Below are 7990 nucleotides of genomic sequence, written 5' to 3'. Positions count from 1 at the left end.
CAAACTTGCCTATTTTCACTTAAAAAGAAGCAGTTTGTTACTCCCCTTTGCATCTCCCTATTGCTGGAATCACTAGTCTTATGTTTTGGGATGATTATTAGATAAAATAAGGCCATCCCGAGCAGAAGTGCTGTGACACAACCGTTGCTCTGGTAACTGAGCTGGCTATTAAGGGAGGGGCTAATGGGTGGGTAGCATTTATAGCGTGCACTGCACAATTCATACTTTACACCCCAGCAGGAAAGCATAGGAGATTTCATCATGCTTTTGAGAACGGTAAATAACAGAAAACACACACTGCATCCTTCTGAAGATTTCCGTTTAATACTTCTCGGGCAGTGTTTGGACACGGTCGAGTGAATCTGAGGAGAGCAAAACCACAGAGAAAGAGGAGCAACCGTAACTCCCATTGCTCAATGGACAACGAAAAGACGACATCTTTGCTGCAGTTATCAGTAAGTATTCTAAAGTGTCTAAGGTCAAGCACTAAAGAGAGTGGTGAGCCCTTGTGAGCACCTTGTGTTGTAGGGCCAGAAGTATAGTGACACCCCCCCCCCCAAATAAAACCAGACAGGAGCCAATCTAACGCAACTCACAACAGGGTCATGATGCTATTTGAGCTAATTTGGGCCCCTCCAACCCACCGCCATCATGCGGGACAGTTTGGGGGTCAAGGGAGCATCCCTAAATATCTATCAGGGCAAGGCTTTATAGTTCGCAGCAAGCCGGGGTGAATGTGCACACATCTAATTGGGAAATTACTATGGCCTTTAACACAATTGGCTGCTGCTGGGAGTTGTATCATAAACTTAATTCCTGCTCCCCTTTGTATTGGTGGTTGTTAGGCAGGGGATTGGCTTGTAACCTGGGGGGGGTACAGGTTTGTTGGGGGGGAACAACCTAGAGTCTTGTTGAGGGTGTAACCTGGAGATGTTGGTCTTGTTGGGGATTAGCCTAGAGACTGGAGCTATAATCTGGTTTTGTTGGGGGTGGGTAGGGAAGGGGGTGACTGGGGAACTAATGCTAAGTATCAGCCTGTTAGTCTACCTGAGTTCAAAATTAGGTCAGTTTCTCTAAAATGGAGTCTGAGGTTAAAAGATTTGGCCTCTCAGTGTCTGCAGCTAGCTCAGTTTGGACACACTCTTGGCATGCCCTCCTGCTGTCTTACCTGCTTAAGTTGCTTTCTTTGGGTTTCTTCCCCCCCCCCCCAAGGTTTATTTATTATTATATCTAAGTACACTGTACCTGTCTTCAGACACCCCAGAAGAGGGTATCAGATCTCTTATTATGGATGGTTGTGAGCCACCATGTGGTTGCTGGGATTTGAACTCAGGACCTTCGGAAGAGCAGTCAGTGCTCTTAACTGCTGAGCCATCTCTCCAGCCCATGGCAAGCTCGTACTGACCTCACGATTTGCTTCCTTTCCTCCGCTCGCTCTTCTTTACACATCAGCACAACCCACTTTCTTGTTAGTGTCAGGTCTGTGCTCAAATGTTCACAAGCTGGCACAGGGACCCTGGGAAAGAGCTCTGCGAAATACTGCAATGCAGTTCAACCCCGTAGTTAGAGCCAGTTTGGATATTAGGAATCTAATAAAGGTATCTATTTCTAAGATAATAGACATTAAATTCTAACCCCAAAGTCGTATAGCTCTTGATTAGGAGCTGAATATGTGACATTCAAAGCAGAAAGCACCATGACATGGTAAGAGCACGCCCAGGAATAAGGTGTGATATATCAGAGATATCAGAACTCGTTAGTTCGTAGTTCCTACGGAACAGAGGTGACCTGGTTCTGGGATACTCACCGGAGAAGCGCATTGAAGCACAATAACTAATTAAGGGAATGGAGAAAGAAAAGAAGAAAAAGCCTAGGGTTTGCCCAATTAGAAAATTCATGTTTTGGGGGACAGAGGGTTTGTAAAGAAATAAATAATGTAAAACAAAATAAAATGGAAAATAGCACATCAGTTCTGGCCAGAGGGACATAGTTTTGAATCTTACCTTGCTAACATATTAGCTGTGCATCTGAGTCTCTGGGATTTACTTGCCTCTCCAGTAAATGGGGATAGCAATTATGCCTTTTTCTGTGGTATTTTTGTGACCAATAGATACAATAACGCAGATAAAGCAACGGGGCTTATTAAACGCAGTGAGTGCTAGACGGGTACTATTTAGAACTTTTAAGATTGATTTATTTTTGTTCTCTGTATTGTTTTGCTTTTACACATACATGTGTACCACATGGATGCCTGAAGTCTGAAGAGGCCAGAAGAGGGTGGTGAATCTCTTGGAGGAATAGATGGTTGTAAGTCACCACATGGGTGCTGGGAATCGAACCAGGGTCCTCTGCAAGATTGGCAATTGCTCTTAACTACTGAGCCATCTCTTGAGCCCAAGTTTTGGTTCAGCATTATTATGGCTAAGGGAGATAATCCTTATCAGAAGATACTTAAAGGCTACATAAAACAAACAAACAAACAAACAAACAAACAACTGTTCTTTTAAATAGAAAGAGTATAAGGCACAGGGTTGTGAATTAGAGAACACCAAGCAGGCAAGGCCCCTTAACTAAACAGGACTGATGCAGATGTGAACTCACAGAAACCGAGGTAGCATGCAGAAACAGGGCCTGGGTGGGTTTGCACCAGTTAGGGTCCTCATCTCTAACCCGGAAGCTATCCCCAATTGATAACCATCTCCAAATGAAAATTTAGTTCTCTCAAAAGGAGTCTCCCTGGGGAAACAGCCTCCTCTTACAGGCAGGCTGCATGTCTATAGTGGAAGGCCAACAGAAAATCATCTCAGCAGTGGATTTGGAAGTTCCTTGTCTCGTAATGTCATGCCAAGGATTTTCCTGTTTTTACATTATATTGTCTTTTTGGCTTTATTTGATTGGTATATTTTTTCTTCTCTCCTTTTATTCCACAGGTTCTTTGAATACATATTATGGTTTGCAGTTTTGTGGGTTTTGTGGATTTCTGACTCTGTCTCTGGTGCTTTCTCTTTGGGCTCTTTCCCTTCCGTTTGTTTGTTTTGTCTTATTCTGATGTGCTAGCTTTGCCTTATTTTATTATACTTTATCTTGTTATTATCCCTAAGAATCCTGTAGATTTCTCATGAAGAGACATAAAGGATGGCTCTGGATGGGAGGTGAGGTGAGGTGAGGGAGAAATGGGGATGTAAAGGAAGGAGAAACCATAACAGGATATCTCGTGTGAGGAAAAAACCCATTTTCAATAGAAGGGGAAAATGTAATGTCCTCTTTATTCATAGCCCCAAGTCTGTATATAGCATACCCAATCCCTTGTCGGCGTACTGGAAGGATGTGACTGTTTACACTATAATTGCCTGTGGTTTTGCTGAGGGGAAGTTACACAATGCAGTTTTTTTTTTTTTAATGCTGATCCTTTAAGACATTTCTCTGTTGTTACAATGATACAAAAAATAAACGAATGACCTAAAACACCACTTAAAAACTGGACGTTCTGGTTTTTGAGAGACTACAAGTTTCTGAACTATTTTCTGTCCTTCGTCTGTATGAAAGAATAAATGTACTTTGGATTGGCAGCTGTCCAGACTTTAGGACCAGACAAAGAAGGCAATGTCTTTCTCGCTTGACTTTAATCCAAAAGGTGGCTATGCCTTTGTCTAAAACAGGAAGACGACTATTCTCTGTTATTTGGTATGGGGATATATTTAGGGAAGAATCTATTTTAAAATATTCATATTTATTACGAGATAAAGATAGAGAAAATGCTCTATTCCAATGCCCTCAGCTTTATCATCCCAGAAAACATGGGGGTTAGACTTTGAGTTGGTCCCATGTAACTGCACAAGTCCTCCAAGAAGTTCTTACACACTACCCCTAAGCTTTCCTCTTGGAACTCTTTCTGGGTTATTAGAAGTGTCTAAGAAACATGTGTATGTCATAAACTAGGTAGCTGACAACGCTGTGTATCTAACTGTAGATAACTGTGTGGGGCTGCCTATTCACTGTATATTAGCCAAATATCTGAAGGCCCAAAATGCAGAATTATTATGGCTTCCTGGAAGTTCTTTTATTCATGAAATCTGACTGGCTCTGGTAGTTTGTGCTATGCTGTGTTGTGAGATTTACAAGCAGTGTTAAGAATATTTTCAGATCGAAATGAGAAGATTATGCCTTAGCTCAATATCTGAGCAGCGCATCACACTGGCCATTACTAAAACTGAGGTCCAGATAATAGCTCTGACATTTTCCAGTGTGTTTCTAAGAGAAAAAAGCTCTAAGTGTGAGCATTGTTGTTGGTCACTAGGATTGCAAAGGATGGTTTGGACAGCAAGAAATTAATGTTGTTGTCTATTTTCATTAGCAACAGTTGGTATATCAGTTGTCATTAATAGCTTAGTTAGTTGTTTAATCAATTAAATGTCATTGATTGCCAATTTCACAATTTTTCATTTAACCACTCCATTTAACAATCTCCATTTTTCATTTAACCACTGTAAAAATAAAGCCTTACTCATTTAAATCTCATTATTTTCATGCCCTCAATTAACTTATCCACGGGTTTGTCATGCTGACAATTGTTACAACTCATGGGGAAAAAAAATCTCTAATTTTCCAACTGCTATTTATTAAAATAGCTGCATCTTTCCAGGTACCCTTAAGGCTTGACTCTAAGGTAGTTCCTGGAGGTGCTTGTTCCCTTTCATTGACCTTTTTTAAAAATTATTCTTCTGGAAGTATAGGTGCTATATTTGGCTGTGAAAGGCTTTATAGTTGCTTTGGTAACAGAATAAATATGGTTCAACTTACTGGGAATGCTTCCTTCTTCACAGAAGCTCTATCTAATGTGTTAGCATATAGAATGGGCCCTCCACAGTCATCAGTCTTAGAAGACAGAGCTAGGAAGCACAGATGTGACAACTTTTTTATTATAATTATTAGTGTGTGGGGGGGTAGTGGGTGGATGTGGGCAGAAGTGGGCACACATGAGCCAAACATGAGATCCACATATTTAATCACAGCTCTTTTCAAAATATGTGATGGCTTCATATCATCTTCATATATATGTTTATGTGTGTATGTGTATTGTGTATATATGTATATGTGTATATATGTAAATAAGTATATAAGTATTTATACATATATGTATATATATGTATATACATATATACATATATGTGTATGTATGTATGTATGTACACATATACATACACACACATACACATATATATATATTATATATATATATAATCAGTAGCTATGGAGCAAAGGGAGTCACATGAGGCACACTGTCTAGAAAATAAGAAATATCCTATAGCCAAGCATATAAATGCATACATGGAGAGAAGTTATAGGTAGAAAAAAATAAGAATTTTATCATCTTGACCTAAGAAAAATAAAGTGCATGATTTCCCATGATGAAGATGAAGAGAATCCAGCTGTTACTGGAAATAAGAAAATATATCATCTGGATTTCATTTTCTGTTGGCTTCTAGATTCTTGGTTTAGCAATCTGCAGATGAGGTTCATGGAAGACCCAGATGGGAAAAGGAAGTTTACCCAGTATGCATCTATGCAGTTTTGGAAGCACAAGGAGGGACCGAGAGTGAAGAATTATCTCACGGTATGAACTCCACAGGCCCAGTTGAGGATGACATGAGCTAAGACAGAAGAGTCTGCGAACCTCTGTGGCAAGATACCTGTGACCTTTAGAAATAGGCTATCAAAACAGACAATCCTGCTTTAAAACCACACCAGCCTTACAAGTTGCCTCCACACTGTGGTCTTCCTGGAGACCCCACGATCATGTATCCCGTTGTGTAGCAGCACATTTGGAACAAGGCAGTTATGATACCCTCTTGTTCAGTGCTCTGTATGCCCAAACCTGCCCAAACTGGCCCAAACCTGCCCAAACCCGCCCAAGCTGCTTTGTTTATTCCCCTCCTCCCCTTAGTTTGATCAAAAGTCTCTCTGGCTCTGAAAGAACAGGAGTAGTGAAGGAAATAAATGGAGTCTCAAGAGCTGGAGAGAAAAGGGAGGAGATTAAATTTAGTGCCATTTAGAGGCAATTGTGTGCCCATTGGTCACATACACATGGAAAAAGTAACCCAAGAAGGAAAGGCACTGTGCATACCCACCATGTCTTGTTCCTTTCCAAGGGAGAGAACTTTGGAGAGGACGGGGAAAATGACATTTCTTATTTTTCCAGGAAGGCAGAGTACCAAAACCAACAGTACCAAACAGTCTTCAGGCAAGACAGAAAGGCAAAGTCTAGAGAATGAATCCTCCAAAAGGAATCTTAGCCCAAAGGTGCTTACTTGAGCCAAGAGACAGAACACGGCCTCAGAGGAACATCTTTAATGATAACCCATGTGGGGTGCCAAACTCGATACTTCTAAATAGGATTCCAGCTTATTGATCCTTAGTATGATTAATAAAATAATTTTGAAAATAAACTCAGAAAGGAACTTGAGGATTGATTTATAAGAGTTTGAGGCAAAACAACTGTTCTAATAGAGTCGTGGCTACAAAGAGCGCCGGCCATGTCTTTTGAGGTGTGTCCAAGAAAGCCAGAATGTTCAGGACGGAGCTAAGCAAGCAGCTGCCTGCGGAAGGGGTGGGCCCCATCAGAGAAGGTTCACAGTGTTGGTTAAAGCATGCTTAGGTGTTTGGCTGGTACCAAAACAATAGACAGAGTAAGAGAAAGGAAAAGTTACATGTATTTAGTTAGAACTCAGAAAAGAGGACATCTTAGGAGGCTCAGAGGAGCTATAGTAAATGTATTCTGGGAAGAGAATCTGAGGAGGGTGAATTCATTATCTCACTAAAGGGAAATTTCTGAGGGAAGGCCTCCTAGACAGTTGGTTGACAGGCCTGTTTGGATTAATTCTTAAGGGAGAGGACAATAGTATCGCTTTAAAATTTTTATGTTATGCCACCTAGGGCCAGAAGTAGAACTCAGATTCCATTCTCTTGAGAAAGAGGAAGCAACTTCTCTTCCCTCAGTGGGCTTCAGTCAAGCTGTGATACTTTGCACAAGGTGTTTTAAATACTGAGAAGGGGACTAAGTGTTCCTTCGCTTGTTCGTGTTACACCGGAAACCAGAGGTGGGGCCCGAGGATGAATATGAGGATGCGGTACAACTTCAGCGGCCGCTAAGTCTGTGACTGGCTGTCTAGCGACCTGGCAATATCAGTGCCTTTGTACATTCTATGTATAATGGACTCCGGAGCTGGCTCCAGCCCAAGATACTGTAATTAGTGGTGGAGGGCAAATTCTTTTTTTTTTTTTTTTTTCAGGTTTAAAATTTTTTTTTTATTATTCGATATAATTTATTTACATTTCAAATGATTTCCCCTTTTCTAGCCCCCCCACTCCCCGAAAGTCCCGCAAGCCCCCTTCTCTTCCCCTGTCCTCCCACCCACCCCTTCCCACTTCCCCGTTCTGGTTTTGCTGAATACTGTTTCACTGAGTCTTTCCAGAACCAGGGGCCACTCCTCCTTTCTTCTTGTACCTCATTTGATGTGTGGATTATGTTTTGGGTATTCCAGTTTTCTAGGTTAATATCCACTTATTAGTGAGTGCATACCATGATTCACCTTTTGAGTCTGGGTTACCTCACTTAGTATGATATTCTCTAGCTCCATCCATTTGCCTAAGAATTTCATGAATTCATTGTTTCTAATGGCTGAATAGTACTCCATTGTGTAGATATACCACATTTTTTGCATCCACTCTTCTGTTGAGGGATACCTGGGTTCTTTCCAGCATCTGGCAATTACAAATAGGGCTGCTATGAACATAGTAGAACATGTATCCTTATTACATGGTGGGGAGTCTTCTGGGTATATGCCCAGGAGTGGTATAGCAGGATCTTCTGGAAGTAAGGTGCCCAGTTTTCGGAGGAACCGCCAGACTGATTTCCAGAGTGGTTGTACCAATTTGCAACCCCACCAGCAGTGGAGGAGTGTTCCTCTTTCTCCACACCCTCTCCAACACC

At 41.3% G+C, this 7990-nt stretch overlaps 1 long non-coding RNA gene across 1 annotated transcript; it reads left to right on the top strand.

Annotated features, from left to right (window-relative positions):
* The first annotated feature begins 249 nt into the window (after positions 1 to 249).
* On the top strand, positions 250 to 7264 carry LOC127673826 (uncharacterized). Its single transcript, XR_007975233.1, has 3 exons — positions 250 to 455; positions 5487 to 5614; positions 6200 to 7264. It is a non-coding gene; the product is annotated as an uncharacterized LOC127673826 (long non-coding RNA).
* The last annotated feature ends 726 nt before the right edge of the window (positions 7265 to 7990 follow it).

The sequence above is a fragment of the Apodemus sylvaticus genome, chromosome 23, assembly GCF_947179515.1.
Source record: "Apodemus sylvaticus chromosome 23, mApoSyl1.1, whole genome shotgun sequence".
Lineage (NCBI taxonomy): Eukaryota > Metazoa > Chordata > Mammalia > Rodentia > Muridae > Apodemus > Apodemus sylvaticus.
The sequence above is the reverse complement of the archived record's forward strand: the minus strand, read 5'-3'. Positions and strand labels throughout refer to the sequence as shown.